This window comes from Cyrtonyx montezumae, unplaced genomic scaffold, assembly GCF_038088225.1.
Source record: "Cyrtonyx montezumae isolate F1298 unplaced genomic scaffold, pur_monq_1.0 scaffold_30, whole genome shotgun sequence".
Taxonomy (NCBI): Eukaryota; Metazoa; Chordata; class Aves; order Galliformes; family Odontophoridae; genus Cyrtonyx; species Cyrtonyx montezumae.
Window position 1 is genome coordinate 995,191 of NW_027072035.1, and position 23,340 is coordinate 1,018,530.

Consider the following 23,340-nt stretch of genomic DNA (forward strand, 5'->3'; position numbering starts at 1 on the left):
CAGAAATTGTTTTTAATTTTGTTGTCTCTAAGCTTGCTTCATGAGGCCTTTCTGGTTATAAGACTCTGACAACTGAAAATCATCTAGATGGTTGTCATGGCACCTCAATGTCCCTGTTTATGGCTGTAAAGATAAGCAGAAATAGGGGCAAGTAGTCTTTTTCGGGGTACAGCTTGGAGAAGCTGATCATTGTAAAGGGAGATAATATTTGTACATGGCAATGAAGGTGCTACTCCCTGCTGATTTATCTGTTGGGCCAGATGTGTTACACAAACAGAGAACAAAACTTAGAAATGGGGATGGATATAAATCAAACTAATATAAGAATTTGGAGGCAGCTAAGTTTGTCAGTAAGAAAGCAGGGAGGATATCCTGTTGTCTTGACAAGATAACCAAACGGTTGTCTCTCTTTAACAGAACACCCACAGGAATGGTGAGAAGCTCTCCAACTTCAAGGTTTGAAAATTTACAGCAAAATTGACCGTTAGGTTTAATTGCCTTAATAACCAGTTTGGAATGTGATGAATATACCTTTAAATATGTATTAGTTTCTCTCTTTGGTTATGCATGTTTGGTGGAGTGATTCCTCATGCACCCAGTGCTGTAATGGTCGGGAATACCTGCTTGACATAACTCATTGGTGTGTTGAGTTGCTTTGCTGGTTTTCTCAGCACCACTAAACCAAAGACTTCGGAGAAGAGACTTCTCTGAGGGGAAAACCTCTTTGGAATAACCCCCACCTCCCCCCATCCACAGTGCCTGCTTGTTGCAAAGCTTCCCAGTTTTCTCCTATCCCTTGTGGTGACCAAACGAGTTCCTGATGTCAATGGATTACAGACCTCACTGGATCCACGGTGGTGATGCTCTCTCTCTCTCTTGCTTTCTGCCAAGTTTCCTTTTTTTTTCATCTACTTTCTATCACCCACCTTCCCTTCCCCATATCCCTAGGCAACTAGTATTTGTATTAAACTGGTTGGGCTACCATTTGACCCGTTGTGTCTTAATCTCACCATCAGGTATGCATATACATATAATCAGAGAACCTCGTCTCCCTCCTTTATATTAGAGTGTGACAACAACTAATCCTGAAAACCATTTCCAGGCACATGAAGAAGAAAAAATCATCAGTATTCAGCATGGAATCACCAAAAGGAACTCATTAGTGATCAATTTGATAAATTTCAATAATGAAATTTCAACTTGATGGATGGGGGGAGAACAGTGGATATTGTATTCCTGGGCTTCACTAAGGTCTTCGACTACATCTCCCATAATACTACCATCAGAAGCAGTTGAAGTATGGGCTGTATTACTAGAGAGTGAGGTAGATTTATAGCTGATTTAACGGCCAGTCCCAGAGTATAGTAGTCAGTCCAGTCTAGTTGGAGGTCAGTAATGAGTACGCAAGGAGCCTGTACAGTGTCCAGTCTTATTTAACATCTTCATTAACTATGTGGAAAATGGGATAGACTGTACTCACAGTAAATTCTTAAGTGACATGCAACTGGAAGGAGAATCTGATTCATCAGAGGAACATGCTGACATTCAGAGAGACTTTGACAGTCTGGAAAGGAGGGATGAGAAGGATCTTATGAAACTCAACAAGAAGATAACTTCTTCACCTGGAGAGAGAAAAGCCCTAGAAACAGGACATGTTGTGTCCCAGCTAGCTGGAATGGAGCTTTACAGAAAAAGTCCTAGGAGTCCTGGTAGGCATCAAGCTGAATACAAACCAGCCACTAAGAAGGCTAACAGTTTTCTTGGCTGCGTGGGGCAAGAAGATCAAGATATAAAATATTGCCAGAAGATCAAGAAGGTCACTGGTGAAGCCACATCTGGAGTTCTGTGTCTAATTCGGGGATTCCCAGTACATGCGAAATAAGAACATACTGGAGTGAATCCAGCTAAAGACTACAAAGATGATCAAGAGTCTGAAAAACCTCTCCTATTAAGAGAGGCTAAAACAGTTGGGAGTATTCAGACTGGAGAAGTCTCATCGATGTATACTTTCATATACATAAGGCAGAGTGAAAAGTATTTGGAGTCGGATATTTTCAGCAGCAGCTAGAGTCAGGACAAGAGGCAGTGGGCACAATCTGAAACCCAGGTTTTGCCTAAAGGTCAGGAACATCTTTACTGTGAGAGCAACAGAGGACTTTCAGCTCTACCACAGGTTTCCTAGGGAGGCTGTGTGGTCTTCCTCCTTAGATATCTTCAAAAGAATGTTGGATGTGGTCATGAGTATCCTGTATGAGCAGGGGAATTTGGACCAGATGACTTCTGGAGATCTCTTCCAACCTTACACACTGTGATTCTGTAAAAACTGTTGAAGCCTATGCAGAACACAAGTACATGAACAACCATGACTGAATAAAGTCTACTGGAATCATGAATCTGTATGAACATGGCTCTGAAAAATAGCAGCACAATGTATGTGCTCTAAATTGTCTAGGACATCCACATAGGTCTGTAGGATGTGGCTTGTCATCTATGACAGACACAGCATTCTGAAAAGGCAGCTGCAGTCAGTGGCACAACCTGATATATCTGAAATGTTCACAGACACCTATGTTCAAGTAGCTGAATCATGTCCATCTAGTCTATGACATGAGTCACATATTCTAAATGTCATCACAAAGGTCTGCCAGCAGCCGTTCATCATTATGTTGAAAAATTCACCGTCTATTAAATAATGGTAGTAAAAAACAATAACTCACGTAATATCTTAATTGTTGATCTCTTCATCTGAATGAGGTTTTCCAGATGCTTTAATTAAGAACAAGGCCAAAAGCCTGTGAATAAAGATATTTGCTTTCAATATGTAGCAGACATGAATAAATGGATAAACACAGTAAAGTATTCCTTAATTATGACTTCAAAATGATTTAATACTTTCTAAGAGTTAGTATAACTAACTGTGTAACAAAGCCTAATTATGCTAGAAATGTTCCCGTGGGAATTAAGATTGTACTGACCTGCAGAGAAATTATTTTAATATTTTTGACTAATGGACTAAATTCCTTTTGTGGGACTTTTTATTGTATAGTCACTGATTAATCTTTGATAGTCATAAAGATATTTTTGAATCCAGCATAAATTGTCTGTATAATGATAGCTTCATGACCAACACTACTGCAATATATCTTCATGAATTCTTAGTAGAATATGTTAGAACTGCATGCAAATGAGATGCCTCTAAGTGAATAGAACACCAAAGCATCCCTGACATGACATAAGACATTGATAAACATAACAAGTAACTACTATGCAAGTCTCAGAGATGATAAATGAGAAATTTTGTCACCAACAGCCAAACCCCACAGACAACCCGAGAGGAGCTCTGGAGAGCTTCTAGAGGGTACCATCCTAAAAGACTCACTGTACCATCAGTTAGGTTCAGTGGAAGTTGTTGTGACTCCTAGTGAGTTCTAAAACTTTTTGTCAGTGATATTTTATGAAATTTTACTCTTCTGGTACTTCAGCATTGAAAACATTTATTCATAAATATCCATGCTGCCAGAAAGCTATGACAACATAGGGGCTGTAAGGGACCATCAAGTTCAAACTCCTCCTGAAGTAAGTACCCTATAATAAGTCACACAGGTAGGCAACCAGAAAAGTCTTGAATATCTCCATAGATGGAGACTTCACAACCTCTCTGGGCAGCATGTTCCAGTGCTTCATCACTCTTACCATAAGGAAAAAAGTGATTGGGAACTCTTTTATTCAGAGGACTAAGAGTGCCTTGTATTGTTAAAATGTTTTAACCTTAAGGAATGTAACCTTCTCCCAATCAGATCTTAACACACGCTGCCTTTCTGTGTATATAAGCTTTGAGTTGTTGCTTTATAAATGAACATTTGCTTGCATCAAGCTGGGTTCCCATCCCTTCATTGCAGCAACCAGGTTCTTCTCCACAGAGCTCATCCGCAGCAGTTGTCATGGTTCTTGTCAGGTTCATCCTGGTTCCATGACTAATGGGGTGAGGAAACTTACAAACCCACACCCTGGGAAAGGGGGAAGGAGGATAGGGAAAAGTTAGGGTGATGGGCCTAGAAACAAAACAGTGGCAACAAGCTAAGGGGGAAAACTTATTTACCACATGTCATAGTAGAATGCAAGATAACACAATGTGATGCAATACAATACAATAGAAATTGAAGATAATCTATCAAATAAATGAGAGAGAGGGATTGTTCAAAACCAAAGACATTACTCTAATGCTGAAGTCAAAATGGTTAGGGAACACACACCACAGGGATGAGCAGAAACAGGGCCAGTCTCGTGACTCCTGAGCTGTTTTATCTTTCCTTCTGAACAGAAAATGGAAACAGAGCAGTGAAGTCTTCTGGGAGTTGTTCCTCCTCTTCCAAGAGTAGATATTTGAAACTATCAACAATCCACAAAACTGCAGTATTAACTCTTCATCCCCTAGTGCACTATGTAATGTGCAACGCATGACGTGCAATACTGATAACAAAACAATCATAAAACCATGACATTCCACCCCTTATTCCACATCACTATATCATGCTTATTATAGGATTGTGTACACAAACAAACAATAATTATCATTCATTAAACACACTCACACTTAAATATACATGGAATTACTGACTGCATTCAGCAAGGCAGAGCCACCACCATAATGGCATGGGGCAAGGAACAGCTTCAGGACAAACTGGACTGGATTGCATACAGCCACACTACACGGACTAGAATTCCTTGCCTTAATCAGAGGAAGAGTCAAACCCCTTCCATGTTTAGACGGAGCAGAGTAACAATAGTTTGATTTTTCTGTCAGCAGGGGAACACCCAGGCAAATAGATGAGGTGTCCTGGTAGCATCATGTTGGTGCCCATTTCTTTGTATGTGGTGTCTGCAGTTCTCCACCATATAACAGAACTATATAATAGCTTGTGTTGGAAAGGTTCTTAAAGATTATCTGATTATCTAGTTCCAAACCCCCTGGCATGAGTCTAGTTGACATTATTTAGAAGTCTTTAGTTTCTTATCTTTACACCAAACACTTTGTCACAAGGAGTTAATATGGTCACACAACTTGCAGAGGAAACAGTAATAAGCCAAAGCCAGATATTCATAAAACAAATCTAAAAGGTTTTTTCACATTAATTGAAGCAAAACTTACAGGTTGCCCCCTGTAAATTATGCTGGTCTGTGTTTCACTGAATTTTTTATTATTATCTGTACTGAGTACTCAACTCCAGTTAATTAACACACAAACAAAAATCAAGATAGTCATAGAATCACAGAATCACAGAATTTTTGAGGTTGGAAGGCAACTCTGGTTTATCAAGTACAAGCCCCTGCTAAAGCAGGTTCCCTACGGTAGGCTGTACAGAAAGTATCCTGGCAGGATTTAATATTTTCAAAGTAGGTTCTACAACCTCTGTGGACAGGCTATTTGAGTGCTCTGTCACCCTTACAGTAAAGAAGTTATTTCTCATGTTCAGTTGGAACTACCAGTTTTTGCCCATTGCTCCTTTCCCTACTGCTGAGCACCACTGAAAAGACCCTGGCCCCAACTTCTTGACACCTACTCTTTAGATATTTTTAAGTATTGAGAAGATCCTCTCAGACAGTCGTAACAGTCTAACCAGTTGAATTAAGACTTGAACCAGGATCTATTGAGGTAGAGTTTTACCACAATTCTTAACACAAATATAGCCACATTAATCCAGATTTGCATGCCTGCAAAACAAAAACTGTCAGAAAAACACTGGGATAATTTTTATGAGCATCATATTGTGTTTTGCTAGTCCAGTACTAAGAAGTTAAAAACAATACATAATAATGGTAAACCATATAAGCTGTTTGGAAAGTATCTCTTTATAGGAAAATGATAAAGTGAATGTTCCTTTGTATAGAGCCAGCGGTATTCTTTCAAATAGACAGCATTCGTGGAGTGTTGATATCTTTCTCTGTTAGAAGAGGGTGCTTGCTGAACTGTGCTCCGTGCTGATGTAATGACATTATGTAATTGCCTCTGTCTGGAAAACAAAGGGGATATGCAACTCCAGTAAGAATACCAGGATAAAGAGCTGGAAAAGGTGAAGGAGTGGTAGATAATTTAAACTACGATTCAAAATTCATTTTTATTCAGAAGCATGGCAACACAATGAACTCTTGGGAAAAGAAAGCAGCTAATACTTTAAGGGATGTCTGTCTGAGTTAAAAAATCTGAGGGAAGATCTCATTTTCTGCCACTCCACCTCTCTTCTTGACAGTCAAAGACCTGTGACATCTGACATCTGTTTGCCTTTTTCTCAAAACACTCTCCGTTGGCTTGAAAAATGGCAGGCATTCTAATTGAAAACACAAGCCACATCTAATTTTAAGGTGTCCCTGCACAGATCTCAAATGATGGGTTGTAGCAACGGTCAAAATGACAAAAAATAAATAAATCAATAAAAGAACTATACTTCTTGGATCCAAAGGGAGGCACACCAAGTAGAGAAAGGAATGACACAGTTTGGGCTGTGTGTGCTCAGAAGAATTCATTTAAAAAATATAAATAAATAAAAGGAGAATTCAACAAAGTTCTACCAGCTGTCTAGAAAGATGATAATCTGTTAGTACAATATACTGACAAAAGCAGTTGGAAACTGTGGAGAAGTGTTTGTCTCCACACCTATAATAATGGAATTATTTAGCATTTATATAGTATGTCTCAGCTGCACAGCTAAAGCTATCTACAAAAGACAGAGATCATTATCCTAATTTTTGATTTGGGAAATGGGTATGTAGAGAGTTTAGGCCAACATTTTAAGAATTGGCTCGTGTGGGTGTTCTGAAAAAAACCAAGGGATCTGATTGTACAGAGACTCCAATCATCTGCAGCTTCAGTTAGAATGGCTAGTAGCTGCAGGTGCTCATAAAAAACAAAATCATGTTGCAAATGCACCAGGCTTAAAACTTCCAACACTCGTATCCCAAATTAGCAGATGTTTTTGTGTAGGGAAGCATTATTGTTGTGGCAAAGGTTACTTGGAAAGCCGAATAATAGGAATAGCATCCATTTTTTCACACTTCCATGTTGCATAGTGTTTTGCACTGAAACACAATCTTACCTGAAAGAAGATTACTTAATAAAAAATCAAAAGTAATAATAATAATAAATAATCAAAAATAAAATAACATTTTAACTCTTTTATTTTTTTTAAATCTCTGTAATAAAAGATGCAATGAAAGTTTATGGAATGCTCACTTCTTTGAAGAAGCATAAAGGAGACAAAAGTTCTAATTTAAGTTGGAGGATTTACACTCTAATTTTAACAGGAAAGAGAGTAAATAGCACAAGCTTAACAATAGCACTGTCATGTTCTACTTCCAGAGAAGCATAGTCTGTTGGCTTTGTAGTATAGATCCTAGTATAGATCTCAAGAGCACAACAGCTACACTATCAGAACAATAGCAAAATCTGAATTGCAACTCATTCCAGGTAAAGGGCAAAATTATAGTTGTTATTGTGGCTCCGGTTCTTGTGCCATTCCTAAAGGAGTTGGCTGGGATACTTCTGAATATCTCACACTGTGCATATAGGTATTGCTTAATGTTTACAATAATTGCATCAATACTACCAAAGGAAGAAAGAAAACAAAAGTGACATTTGCCTAAAGTTAATGAAGCTGAGTTCACTAATCCCCTCCTAGATTAGAGGCTTCCAAGTATCTGAGGACTTCGGGGATAAAAGATGCAATTATTATATTGAAAGCTGAGTCCCAACAAAATTTCCAACCCTGTCCCTATTATAATAACTATTAATGCCCTTGCTACAGTTTGCATCTGTTCCAGCATGCAGCTCACTACAGAAAAAGCTTCCTCTTGAGAACAATCTCATAAGGCAGAAGCAGCTGCTCTTGTTCCTTCTGCTCTCCCTCTTCAATTCTTTGGAGTCATGTCACTAAATTTCAAATGATAAGTTTGCTTTATTACTTTAGCTTTGAGTGGAGGTTAGGGACAAGTTGGTAGCAAGACTTAGACTTCATATTGCAATGCATGAGAGAACAGCCCTGGGGCCAAGGTAAAGCCCTGGTTCCTTCCAACCTTAGAGATGTTTAACTAATAAAATTAATTTGCCTCTTTAAAATTTAAAATAAAGACAAGACGTTTTGATTTTTTTAATAGTCTAGGTTGGCAAAAGTTAAAGGGATATTATTTGTACACTGATTTGTCTGGTGAAGAGCCAAATTGCAGATAATTTGGACTGGTGCCACTTTCGGTTGCTTCACTTCTTCCTTTCCCAAAGCTCAACACAGCCAAGATAGCTAACATGCACCAGTTGCTGGCCAGAAATTTAGAGAATGGAAGAACAAGTGAGAAGGTCAAGAAGAAGTAGACAGCAAAACAGTCATTCTCCCTTAGCAGCCACACCAAGGCACAAATTAAATTATATTATTTGTTTGCTATAGTACTAGTAATTACTATAATTTCTATAGTTTGATGAATCCTATTTTTTTTTAATTTAGGAACAGTTTGCACTTATGCCTATTACTATTTATTTCCAGGTTCTTATCAGCAAAAAAAAATGAGCAGAGTTGGTAAATCTGTGTGTTCACAGAACAGCAAGCACACAACAGATTAATACTGTATCACAGCATCAGCTCTCTGCTTTACAAATCAGTAAACTGACAAAACAACATCTATGGCAAAAAGTAACACCATATCTGTAAAATGCTTATCTAATTTTCTAGAAGGCTATACAGAGTTCTCTTCAGACCTTCAAGGTAGATGTGTCTAGCCATACTCTTAAGTGCGCTTCTAAAGAGGCTGAAGGACTTCAAGGCTAAAAGAAACTGATGTATTTGAATAAAAACTAGAAAATATCATGAGAAAGGTTACGAGAGACAGAAAAAACAGTTGCTCTTTCCAGCTTTCTTATTTCAAATTTAGCAAAATCAGGTGTCAACAAAGAGGTTTGCCCTACCTCTCCTGCAGCATGGCTAGAATCTCTCTGTTTGATGCACAGGCTCCCAGCTTCTGATTAAACTTCCTCATTTCCTTTTTCCTACTACTTCCAGTATTTCTCAAAATCTTCTATTCCTGTACAGATTAAATAATTTCTCATGGGAAGAATATCTTTTTCTATGACCCAGTAATATAACATACAAACACACACATATAAAATAAATGCCTGCATTATTCATCCCAAAAGGTAAACCTCAGTGGAGACATATAAGGTTTAACAGTTTTAGATTAAAACTTTGTCTTTTGTGTGTGTGTGTGTGTCTACTTCATTGACTAGTGTACAACACAGAGAGGACTATATGTTTTGCTGTGGGATGCGATATTTCTAGGATTTCGTGTTCACATTTTTTCTTAACTAGCAGTTAAGTTTGCATCAGTAACCAGTCCTCTGTACATACTATGTACCATACAGTGTATTTGCTTCCAGAATGCAAAAAGAGTGATCCAGGCAGTTCCCTGTTTTCCGAGAACCAAACATTCAGAGATCTCTAGCAGTGCACATATAAACAAAAAGCAAAATTTTAACCATAAACAAACAACACAAAGCACAAATTGACTGGACACAACTATAAGCAAAGAGATAAAACTCATCAGAAATTCGAGGAGAGCTGAGTCTGTCATGAGCTTGTCTGTTTCTGAAATAGACACAGATATCAAGATGAAGAGAGTGACAAAGCAGATCATGGTCATCTTTTCAGGTAGTACTGAAAACAAGAATGTAAACAAGCAAATGATTACTTTGCAGGTCTAAAGGTGAACAATTTGCTTTTTTTGGTGTGACAGTCAAACTGGATCAGTCCCACCCCCAACCCCCTAGTAATTACAGCTTAATATTAAAAAGTAAAATTCTCCCTGTTGATTCACTCAGGTATTTGGATAAAGGTCACCCATTCTCTCTCTTTCAGAGGAGAACTTGATTTAAGTCACTCAGTGCAGCCACTTGAGTTCTTAGGACAGAGTTTCTCAGCAGAATCTCATCCTCAGACTTTCTCAAGCAGAATCCGATTTCCTAGACTAGAATCTCTTGCTGCATAAAACATAAATTCACTCTCTGGAAAGTGGTCAGGCAAGACACATTTATCAAACTGCCTTGTTTTAGAGAATCTCAGTGAAGACTTTTAAGAAAAGATTGGTTCAGCACCCCATGAAAAGCAGCAGCTGCTCTCCAATGCAGCATCATAAAGCAGCAAGAAGATTCTGAGCAGCCACTGATGGAAGTTCAGGGTGGACAAAATGAAATATCTCAAACAATTATTAGGACACTTATCATTCAAGCAGAACTAGGTTTTTTAATGACTACAAGTTGCTAAGATACTAGGTCTGGACATAAACTAACATCCAAAAGACAACATTTGCAAAAACAGACGCCTTGCAAAGCCCTGCTGGTTTGGGTGCGATGTTACAGAGACAGAAGTGGCACAATTAAATCACAGACACTAATCATCTTTTGGAAGCTTTAATACCTAAGCAGATATTAATTTCGAGCTGGCACACTGTATACCTAATAATGTGTTTGGTGCTACATAACGTAAATCACATCCTTTTTCTTCGTGTTTCCTAAGAATTACTTATAATTTACAAAGTAACTGCCCCAGTATTTATTAATTTTAATTACAGAACCAACAGATTTCCAGAGAAAGATTTCATCCACAATTATAAAACTAAATATATTGCTGAGTAGAGGAAATGAAGTAGTATTTAATTACCAGCAATTGCCATAAGTAACTGTCAAGTGCTAACCATCACTACTACAAATGTAAAATGGAAAAATTTATGCGCTACTGCTAATTTAATTTATTAAACTTATTCTTTTGCACTCTGCTTAGAAGAGAAGATCAGATAACTATAGTAATTCCTTTACACACCAGAGGCAATATGAGCACAACACCCTCAGCTTGCAAGCCCAGAATTAATAGCACTGTAGCTGAGAATAATAATTCATACAACGAAGAAATAAGTGCAGATGAAATCAATATAGATCATTGATTAGTTTCACCAATCATTTGAAAAGTGAAACTTACCTTACAGAAAGTATAAGCTACTACCCATGATAAAACTAATAACATGCTATTTCAACATCGGAAATGGTAACAGGAAAAATAAAATCAGCAGCAACAGCTTTTGATTGCTTTAACACTGATATATCATTTCAGTTAGGGTAGCAGAAGTCTCTGAGTCTACAAGGACAACTTCCTGACATTTCTCCAGGATTTTCAGAGGATACCCCTTAAACTCTGTATGCTTTGCTCTGGTGCATTACTAGAAATTACTAAACACTTACATTAGCTGATATGTAAGAAAGGAAATGAGTAACAACAACAACATTTCTCTCAATTTCAGAAGTTCAATTATACATGTGTTCCAAGTCCTAGCAGTCAATCACTCGGTCACATAATGCATAAATAATGTTACAGGAAAGCCTGTGTTTGCTTCTGTGTATCCATTATATGATGGACAGGATAAACTAAGTGGAAATGAGGACATAAAGGGGAGGCTGATCATATTATTTTAAATATTGTAACACAGAGGATGTCATCTGGAATTTAAGAGAGTGTGAAAAACAAGAACCAGATGGAAAGCAGTGATTAGTTGTAAATCATTTCTATCTCTATGTGACTGATTCAAAGAGACATTCAACACAAGTGACTAGTGAAGGCAGAAGCAATAATTCATCTTTACTTACACCATCTCAGGAATGCCTACGAAATTGTCTCACATTCTGGATATCGTGACTGGATCCTTTCTGCAAATTTCATACCTACTAAGGATGCAAGAACTGTAGGAACCAGAATTATTTTCTTCTACAGATCTAGCACTCACTCCAAGCAATCACTGCAGAAAACAAACCTGTGGTATACATGCAAGTACATCATAATACATGGTATTTCATACAGATTTTGCCTCCATTACATTACTTACATAATTTCTTAAAGACAGTTACAGAATATTTTTTTTCTAGTCATACATCTGCCTTGGGTTTAGATGGCAAGACTTTGAAAGTTGCAGGACTGCAGGGTTGGCCTCTGTGAGCAGAGCCCTGGACTCCCTATATCAGATCAGAGCTAGCTCCAGCTGTTTCAGCAGGGACTACCAGAGATGAGTCATTAACAACACTGAGTGTCCTCAGATTTCAGAAAGGAGAGTGAGAGAATGAGGTCAGTGCTTTAGGAGGGCAGCAAGTGCTCCAGGCATGAAGCAACAGTTCTCTGCAGCCTAGGAGAGGCCCATGGTGGTGCAGGCTGTCCCTCTGAAGTACACTGGCACCACACGAAGCAGATCTCCATATGCAGCCACGGAGAAGTCCACAGCACAGCAGCAGATAAGGCCTGTAGGAGGCCACAGCCCCTCAGTGCCTCTTAGCAAGGAGTCTCCAGTTACTAAAGCTCTTTGTATTTTTTTCATGGCACTAGTTCTAATATATTTCCTCAGTTGGACCTGCTTTAATGTGGTTGTTCTTTCTGGACTTTTATTGTTACTTTCATCTCCTCCTTTTCTCAGCCCTAGAGTCTTGTGTTTGATGCTCAAAGGCACAGTGGAGGTAGGGGAGAGATCTGATCCAAGCAGAGATGAGATCCCAGTTCCCCTCACTTTGTGTGTTATTATGGTCTATCTTCCTCAAACTGGGAAGCTAACTGTTTCTTCCCCTTATAGGGACTTATGACAGTGCTGTCAGTCAGCTCATGTCAGTTCAGAATGCGTATCAATCTTCCTTTCTGGTTTCTGAATACTTTTCAGCCTGGCAGTTTCATCTCACTGCCTGGCCTTCTGCTCAGAAAGTTATCACAGAATCGCAGAATTGTAGGGGTTGGAAGGGACCTCTAGAGATTATCTAGTCTAACCCCCCCCCTCCAAAGCAGCTCCCTAGACCAGGTTGCACAGCTAGGCATCCAGGAGGGTCTTGAACGTCTCCAGAGAAGGAGATTCCACAAGCTCTCTGAGCAACCTGTTCCAGTGCAAACTGATCCATCACCTTTACAGGGATGGACATGAAGCTGGCTAGCCTGTAGTGCCCGGGATCCTCCTTCCTTCTGACTATTCTCCAGTCTTCAGGTACCTCTCCCATTCTCAAAGACCTCTCAAAGATGATACAAAGTGTTTCAGCAGTGACCTCTGCCAACTCCCTCAGCACATGTGGATGCATCCCATCATGACCCACAGATTTACATACACTGATGTTGCCTAGACACTCTCAGACCATCTCCTCCCTCACCAAAAGGGAGCTTTCCATTCCTCAGACATTCTAACTTACTCCCAGGATCCAGGAGTTCTGATTGGGAGTTCCCACAGTAAAGACAGAAGCAAAGGTATTCAGTATCTCTGCCTTCTCAGCAACCCCCTTACCAGAAACCCCCCCTCATTTAGTAGAGGACCCACATTTTCCCTTGTCTTTCTTTTACTGATCACATACTTAAAAATTTTTTTCTTACTATCCTTTATCTCCTTAGCCAGATCCAATTCCAGGTTTTTTGTTTTTTTTTTTTTTTTTTTATGGAGCAGAATACTTGCACCAATGAAATCTTCTGAACTGAGGCCTTTAGGGACTTCCAGATTCTGGAATTCCCCACAGTGGAATGCCTAGGACATGCACGATATTCTTGTCACCATACTGGAGAAAAATTGATTTGATGAGTGGATCAGTCACTGGATAAGGAATTGTCTGGATAGTCATGCTCAGGGAGTTTCACTCAACAGCTCACTGTCCAAGAAGAGAGCAGTGATGAACACCATTTCTGAGGGGTTGGTTCTGGGACCAGTGCTGGTGTAGTGGTAGGTGATCCTGTCTATAGCAAAAGGGGATGGAACTAGACAATCTTAAATGTCCCTTCCAACCCAAACCATTCTACAGTGTTATGATTAAATGTTATGATTAAATTAAATGTTATGATTAAATGATTAACCCTTTAACTCCTCATATCAGCCTGGGAAGTTTGTTGCTCTCCAAGTTGGATTTCTGCCTTAGCTCAGCCAGTGGCCAGTATATTTAATGGATATATACTACCAGCTTTTCCCAAAGAAGAAAGCAGGCCAATCTGCACCCTGGCTACACAAACTGATGTACCACACTCTGACTGATTCACTAGAAAGGGATATTATGCTGCTGCTCCTGACCTTGCCCTTTCGGCAGCAGCCATGTCTCTCAGCAGCTCTCATGAAGTCTAGTAGTGCCCAGCTGCTCCTTGTGGCTGTCAGAATCCCCCTTGCCCACTGAACCAATTCCCTCCTTCCTGGCAGAATGAGTCTTCCGATCACCTCAGAGAAGACAGCAGAAGACACTGATTAGCACATCCCTAAACAAATCCTTCATATTCAATAGTGTAGGATCAGATTTCACAGTGCATATCTCCTACAGTATTGTTTATATTAATGGTATTTAAAATCAAGTGAGTTTCAGTCTTGCGGCAGTAATCCATTGCAGAAAATAAATCCTAGCAATCTATGATTCACTGTGAAAATGTTTGGGACAAACACCCTCCTGTGAAAGATAATTTCTCTCACAGAAGAAAAGTAATTAATATATCTTCTGAAGTATATATTTTTAAGTGACAACACTGGACAATCTACTCCTTTCCTGGGCATGACAGCATCGTATCCAATGAGAAAAAAAATAAAAAAAATCCTACAAAATATTAGGAGGCTCTTCATATAGGCATGAGTTCAAGGACATTCTTTCAGTCTCTTTGGTTTGAGAAGATCTCAGGCATTCCTTGCAGACAGTCCATAACAGAAAAAAAGAGAAATTCAGGTCACAGATATGTATCATACTGAATCAAGGTCAACAGTTTGTCTGACCCGTGCTTTGACCTACTTATGTGATAGGACTTCTGTGGTATTAGACAGAAGTGGCTATGACTGCTCTGAACTGCAGCAAAGTCCCTCTGTGTGGGGGCTCCTGTTCCCCATGAGAGCAGTAGGGCCACACCAGGGAAAAGAAAGCATGGGTTCTCCAGCACAGTACAAGAATAAGCTTAACCAGCTGACTGGCTGAAAGAGAAGCCACACGGCCACACCATATCAAGGAGTTATCTGGGTACAATAGATTGTTTGTGTAATTTGAGCAATCCCAAATGTAAGATGTTCTGAACTAGACTGAACTAGACAAGAGCCTAATTCTTTCTAAGCAAAAAAAAAATAAAAAATAAAAAATAAAAACCTAACCTTTAGACTGGTGTTTTGTGCTTTTTATATAAAAAGCAAGACACTCCTCATTTAACTTATCTATATTTGTGGATGGTATCCTCTTCCTTTACACTTTCTTGAAGAGATCTCCTGTCAACATACTCACAGTCTGTATTCGGTACATATATAAATATGTACTCCATTCTTCATGCCTGTGTTATGGTTCTATGATTTTTGTTGTATTATTGATATTCCACATCATAACATCATGTGGTGTATTGGGAGTTAAAATTGAGGCAAATGGATCAAATAAAATGAGCAAGAGAGAGAGTGTCCGATAAACTGAAGGCCTTACGCTAATGCTGAAGGCAGACAGCTGCAACAAACACCCACTGCTGAGCTCGGTCCCAAAGGGAAGAGAGAGTCCCATGACTGCAGACAGTTTTTATCTTTCCCTCTGGGTGGAAATATGTAAAAATGCAAAGCATCACACAGTCCTCTGTGGAATGTAGTTCTTCTTCTCTTCTGAGACAGGTACACCCAGAACTATCGATGATCCACGGAGCTGGAGCATTAACTCTTTAATTCCCAATACACCACGTGATGTTATGATGTGGAATATCAATAATACAACAAAAGTCATAGAACCATAACAACCTGCTATCTGCTAGTGTTCTCTGTTGACACTGTGTCTATAATGTGTGTACCTATACCTTTTCAGTGGTTACACGTATACGTACAAAAACCCATGATTACAAAGGATGAGTTGAGCAGTGTTTGTATGTGAATCACCCAAAATATGTAAAATGAGAATATAGATATTCTGATTAAGCTGACAGATTTCTACCATTACTTTTCCAAAGCTGACAACACTAAATTAGAAAGAGCTGAGGATTCCCTCAAGGGGTGAAGAGGCTTTACAAAGAGATATCAACAGAATTTAAGAGAAAGGAGTCCCATGAAAAGGATCTGGTGAGTTCTGGTTGTCAAGAAATTGATTATGAGTCATTTCCTGGTATGCTCCATGCACAGAATTTCTAGCTTGCTAGAGAAGAGATTGTTCCAATTTGCTCTGCACTGGTGTGGCCGTATCTCAAGTACTGTGTCCAGTTTTGCACATCACAGTATAAGGACAAAAAGCTATTACAAAGCATCCAAAGGAGAGTTTCATTTCTGCTGAAAATATTTGATACAGTTAACACTTTTCATCTTGTGACATTCCCCCTGATGGAAACCCCCAGTTTTCTCTTTCTGCAAATAAGAAATCTCAGAACATTTTCTTTTGCTGTCCTAATCATAATTTCTTCCCCAAGTATTCTGATTCCTGAAATGCATTTTCTAGCAAATATTTTACATGGACAGAAATTAAATCAAACTTCAAATTCTATATGTATTTTAAATCCTCTATGATTTTTGTAATTTTGAAATGAAAAAGAGGAGTTCATTCTATTCCAAAAAAAAAAACCAAAAAAAAAAAGGGTTTGAGAGATCTTGCAAGGAAAAACAACAGTATTTTTTAGAAATTTTGCTTAGTCTCAAGGACTAAAATGTAAGCTACAGCTCTCATATTTTATAGTCTCAAGATAGCTTTTGCATTTTGTTATTAAGTTTCCTTGTATTTATGTTGTAACAATTATAGCAGTGTCATAAATAACTGTCTTACCATTCTTACAAGATTGTAACACATTGCAAGTGGTCATTATAAAACAGTGGCTTTAGAATAGTCTTGAACGTGTACTGATTGAGCTTATGTTATAACAAGCCCTGATTGTCCCTGCATCAGGAAAGAATTTAACATCCACTTTCATTCAATCTCTATTTCCCATATGTGCTCTCTACTTAAAAGTGGAGGAATACTGCACTGGAAAATGCACTTCTGCGGTATTTTAACACATCCCTAGACCTCTTAGCATATGCCAGTACCATTCTGAGTAACTGCTTTTAGAAAAATAGCCAGACACACATTTTACAGTAACTGGTAAAGACAAGGCTGGTGTAGCTCACAAAATCTTTTCATTTTTAGTGAGCTATTCACTTTCTGTACTCGTTTTATCTAACAGCTTAGCCTCCTAACTCTCTACGCTCTGGTAGTGAATTACTTTCCAGAAATAATAGGGAATTTCAAGCACCATCATGTTGCTAGTATTATCACTTGAAAATGTGGGTCACCATCACCTCGTCACCCCATCCTGGCTTGCTCATTAGTGGCACTCTGTATGGAAAACCACTGAAGATCATTACCACTGTAGTCTAAAGCCAATGTGCCAGCATAATGAAAAACAATTCAGCAGTTCCCTATGCTCTGTTAGTTGTGTTTGTCATAAATGAGTTGTGGAGATTTGGAGTGAATGATCCATATCATATTGAACCGTCCTTTTTATCGCTGACAATTGAAGGTGACTGAAAAGCTGGGTCAGTGTCAGACTGTATCTAATTGGAAACCTTTCCTCATTAACGTTCGATGTTGACTTGTATTAGTTGATGAAATTAGGACCACAGTGGAATGGATTTTATTACACAGAATGAGCTGGTTGAGCTCCCTTCCATTTCAGTGTTATTTTAACCCCATCTATGGCTGCTGAGAAAGGAACCCAGAAGCAAGGGATTTCTAAGTGATGCAGAATTAAGAGGAAATTGAGTAAAAACATCAGTGTTGCTCAGGAAATTGAAACCATGTGCATATTTATGCTGCATTTACTTCAGCAAATCTTTTGTAGAAATACTTCCTTATAGATCATCTGAAGTTATTTTGTGGGTTTGATTCAAAGTAGGAGAGAAAATTTTCCCAGGTAAAACGGAAATGACAAATTGGAAATACGAGTGTGGGATGTAGAATGTGTTTGTTTTCTGAAAAGCAGCAATGTGGAAATATTTTTTCATGCTTTAGATACTCAGTTTTGCAATAAGAGAAATGTAAACTCAGCCCATTTTCTTGCTCACCAAGTTTTGCAAAATGCTATTAAAAGGAAACAAAGAAAATTTGTAACACTTAAAATGTTAAATATAAATACATAAATCTACAGAAAATATTCTGTAGTCATGATACAGAGATGGACAAGATTCAGAGTACTAAGATTTTAAACTTTCCACAGATATCTGAAAACTTAAAAAAAAAATGCAGTGAGTTTCATTTTCAGATCAATTGCAGCTATACTGATCTCACGGCAACCTGATATGAGAGAGCATGATGCCTCTAGACTCTCAGATTAAAATAAATTCAGTCATTATGGAGGAGCATGTTTGCAAAGGATGCTTTATATGCAGCATCTATCAAAAGAACTGTATTAAATGATTTTATTCTCAAACTCAAGATTTGTCTAGGGAGCCTGCTTTGGCAGGGGGCTTGGACTAGATGACCTCTAGTGGTCCCTTCCAGCCCCTAAAATTCTGAGATTTTGTGATTTCTCTTAAATATAGTTTTTTTTCTTGATGCTTTGTTATTTGTTTCTTCCTTCTTTGCTTGCTTGCTTGCTTAGTTGGCTAGATTTTGTTTTGTGGTAGAGTTTTTTTATACCTTAGCAGTAATACATTAAAACTGAATATATATGGGATAGTTTCATGTCAGGTATTCATAAAATATCCTGAGTTCTGTAAGTCACTACTGATTATGGAGAGAAACTCCAAAGAGTCTGGACCCAAGAACTTCAGAAGAAAAATAGCAAGAGCTCGAGCCTTCAATCCCAGACCACTTGTAGGAATATCTCGGGGTTTTTTTCTTCCATCAGATTCATGAATCATGTTTGTTTGTTTGTTTGTTTGTTTTTAACCTCTGAAGTATTTCCACAAATCAAAAATATTTAAGTGGACCCAAAAATTCCACTTACTTCTGTAGCTCAATGGCAAGACAAAATCACTGCACAAATATCCTCAAGCCTGTGATTTCAGAAATTCTTTCTGAACAAACTGTTCCACAGACTTCTTTCAACTCTCACAAATTGTTCAGTCTCATTTAAACAGGAGTCTGAGCTGTTTTGTTAACACCTCCTTTTTGTGAAGGAGATATTAACAAATGGTGAGGTACTATAGCTATGCTAATTTGATATAATAAGCACTATGTTTTAATTATAAATGCCATATTATAAGAAGATAGAGAAAAATGATAGCTTAAGCTGAGGCAGAGATTAAAAAATTAATAACAGAGCATTATTGGGTGTTAGGTTTTTTTAAAAAATATCTCAGTAACAATTTGTATCAGTATGTTGTTGAACTGTTTATCTTGGACACATTTTCCTTTGTTTTCATATAAAAAATTAATTTAAACATGTTTTCTTCATCTTTCTGTACACTTGTATGCTTGCATTTCGTAAATGTATCACTTGGAATTTTAGAATGAAATTGCCTTTCTCTAGATATTACTAAAGAAAAGGTAATAAGTATTTTCTGTGAATCTAGAAAAGAAGAAAACTCAGAAACACATATAGTGTTATGAGAAACCCACACTAAAACACAGAAATTTGTGTTGTGAATTGGACTGGCATTTTCAGATGCTGCTACTAGCAACCAGTGGACAGAATCACTTCCATTTGTCTTAAGTCAGATATATCTTGATTTACAGAAGCACAATCTCTTGAAAATTCTTCTGCTTGTGCATCCTAAGAGTAGATTTGTAACAAATTGCTGCTTTGTTTCTAATTGTTCTGCTGCTGTACTTGAATGATTGTTACATTCAGATGTGATTTCTTAGCCTTTTCCCCTGACATTATTAAAACCTTTGACACTGCCTACAGAGGACTTGCAAGGTGCAACACAAAAAGACGGAATAAAAAATAGTATGTCTTTAATCTACTCTCAGCCCCATCCAGTCTCTGGAGTGGATATTGAGGTAGTGCTTAGAAATGGAACTTGCTACAAAGAAATCACTCAATTTCTACGAGTTATTTAAAATAGCTATGGCATCATATATGGTTTAAAATTTACAAGGGGAAAAAAGCAGGTAAGAGAAAATAAAGTTAAAAAAAAAAAAAAACAAAAAAAAGAACACCAAACAGATGAAGCTAGAATACATGATAGAAAGATTACTCTGTAAAAAGACCTGAAGGATCTATAAGTGAAAATAAGTAACTGGCATGTAATCAGCAAACAGGATTCCATACTTGAAATTAAAATATTGCCTACTGTCCAAAGCAGAAACACTGACTTTACTAAGAATGCCAGTGTTTAATTAAGTTACTTGAAGACACTGTTATGGCAAATGCAGGAGCAGACATATCTGTTTTGGTTCTTTCTGCTTTTCAGACAATTCCAGCCTTCATTTAAGTATGAATGTATCTGATGTTTCCACTTACATACAGAGTCAACTTGCTTGACTTGTTCATCAAATCCATAATTTTTCTGTATTTTACCTCCACTGTTTTTGCAGATTCTCATTACTAGGAAAACATCAGATATTGCAAGAGAATTCCAACTACATCCAATCATGGTAAGTTACTGGTTAAATTCACATGGCTTTCTTCCTAATCAGTCTCTCAGTGACCTTCCTTCAGTGGTTTCAAGGAATGTTTAAGAAGAGTTGCAGATATTTTGTTGGCACCAGACTTGAAATTCATAATGGGCATATTATTTGGCCACAGAATAAAATAACTTTATTCATCTAACAAATGAAAAAATATTTAATGGATGCACTCTTAACTTTAATAATTTGTGTGAAAAAGTCATCAGCTGAAACTGATGTGAAAAGGTCATTCAATGAGATTTGTAACTTCAGAACTCTTTTTCGCATTAATATTGATACCTCATGTATTTAATTCCTTTTTCGCTGGGAATTTGTGGCAGATTTTCTTTTTTGGTACACAGGCAAAAGGAAAAGAATATAACAACTTGTTGCCACTGTGGAGTATGGTCCATGCATAGCCTGCTGAAGAAGGGGAGAGGTCATGCAAGACGAAAGAATGGGACAGGGCAAAGGTCCGGTAGCCATCGTGTGGTGATAACAAGAACTGCCACGCAAGTCAGATAAGACCATAGCTGTGTCTTTACCAACTCCACTCGCCTTATCTGGGCCTAACTACATGTGGCCTAGTACTCATGTCAAGGTCCCAAGTTATGACCAAAGGTTGTCAGGGTAAAGAGAAAGTGACACCTTTTGCAAAAACAGATGTCGATTAACAATCCCTCATGTTTCTGGAAACAGAAAACAAGGTCTTAAGGAACCAGTGGAAGTTTCTTCGCTTTTTTGTAAAGTCATGTGTTTTTCAGATCCCTGTTTATATCATAGTTTGTATACTTTATAACAGCTCACTCTACTCCCCCTTGCTTATCATGGCAAAATATGTGTAAGAGGAGTATAAAGTCAAGACATGGGAGGACAGTTTTTGAAGCTCCCCTCATTCAGTCTTAGACCCCTCACCTTCCAACTCCATCCTACAACAGGCAAACCAAAGCAGGTCATGTAACCTTTCCTACCCCAATTTACCCTTATCTACCCTAATTTACTCCCTCCCTGCCCCTGAATTCAGATTACCCACTGGCTAATATATTGTTTGCTTAGAATACATGAGATTATAGACCACACGTGCAACAGCTTGCTCAGAATACATTTAATAAATTGTTTTGTTGCACTTGATCAATGTGTAGTCACTGTCTTCTCACTGGGTGAAACAAGCCAGAGAATGGGGTACAACAGCCACACACTAGATTAAATTGCCCAGGGCCCGATTCAGGGTCAGGTAAAGTGGATCTCTGGGTAACCTGATCTAGTGCATGGAAACAACACCCATAGCAGAAGTATTAAATCTATATGACCTTTGAGACCTATTCCAACCTAAAACATTCTATGATTCTATGGCTGTATGTATTGGCAGGGATCACATTTTGACAGTTTCTAATATTTTACACTTCAGATTGTATCATACATGGAACATTAAAGGTCAGAGAAGAGGACAAGCACAGACCAAAGCCCTGTCAACGTATGTTTGCAATCAAGCAGATAGAAGATAAAAAAAATGTGGAGTAGGAAGAGAAATCAAAATGGTTCCTTCCAATCTCAAAATATCTGCAAGATGGAAAAAACACTTTTCATGCAGCTTTACCAAGCTGCTACATTCATAAATCTCTCTGTTGAACAGATTCCAGTAATTTTCACAGTGAATGTGTACCGAACTGACTTGTTGATATTTTCACACCAAAGTACACCGTTTGTGAGCTTTTATTCCCTTCTCATTGGAGTTATTTTCTTCTTCCTTTTCTATAAAAGAAGTTTGTAGCCTTGTTTCTGTGAACCTGCCCTCATCCAGGGACAGCTATTACCCTGTAGCTGCTGTGCTTCCCTCCTTGGCACACAGAGTGAAAACTTTGCAGAATCCATTAAGTGGCAAGGCAGGAACTAGGAAAGTACATACAATGGATAGGTCTGTGCCACACATATAGACGCCATAGATGAAGGATACAGTTACCATAATGGTATACCAGCCTCCTCCTTGAATCATTAGTCTTTTGCACAGTATACATGTTCAATAGGTCAGGCTTTAGAAAAATGGATACAAATGCAACTATTACTCGGAACCTCTGTGTTGGAGCCATCACCTTTTAATATATAATGCTGACTGAAGTCAAAGGGAATCTGACTAACTGATTACTATATAAGAAGCAAGATATATAAATAAATATTCTCTGCCTCAGAAAAGGAATTTGTAAGAAAATAACCCATTATTAAGTATGTGACCAAATAAAACAAAGTGTCCCTAGGAATTAGCAGACCTTTGACAGCCAGGGACACCAAAGGAAAAGGAGCAGTGGATAATGGATGTGAGATCAAACTGTAAGGACAGTATGATTGTGAATGAGGTACTGTTTGCTCAACAATATCAATCACCGTTTAAATACTAAAGAAAGCACTTTCAATTTTCAGCTTTAAGGCTAACATTGATCATTTCAACAATAATTTATCATCTAACCGAGTTCTTCATGCGACCCAGTTACCTGGAACATCTTAGTGAAAAAATCTTATGTCTGGTGTTGTTACAGAAATTCACAGTTAAGAGAAGGATAAAAAACAATAATCCTATTCTTGGGTTGTAAAATTAATTTAAGAATTGATGGCATTTATTTATTTATAGTGAAATATTGATTGTTCAAAGATTTCCTCTTTAAATGGCATTGCAATGGAGTGTGTCTTTTTGCTATTTTATTCAGAAATATGTGTGATCTCCTTATTTGACTGCTTTAATTTTACAGGAAAGAGGATTGTATTACTATGATCCTTCTGTGGCTCATAAAGATTCAGCTACTATAAATCAA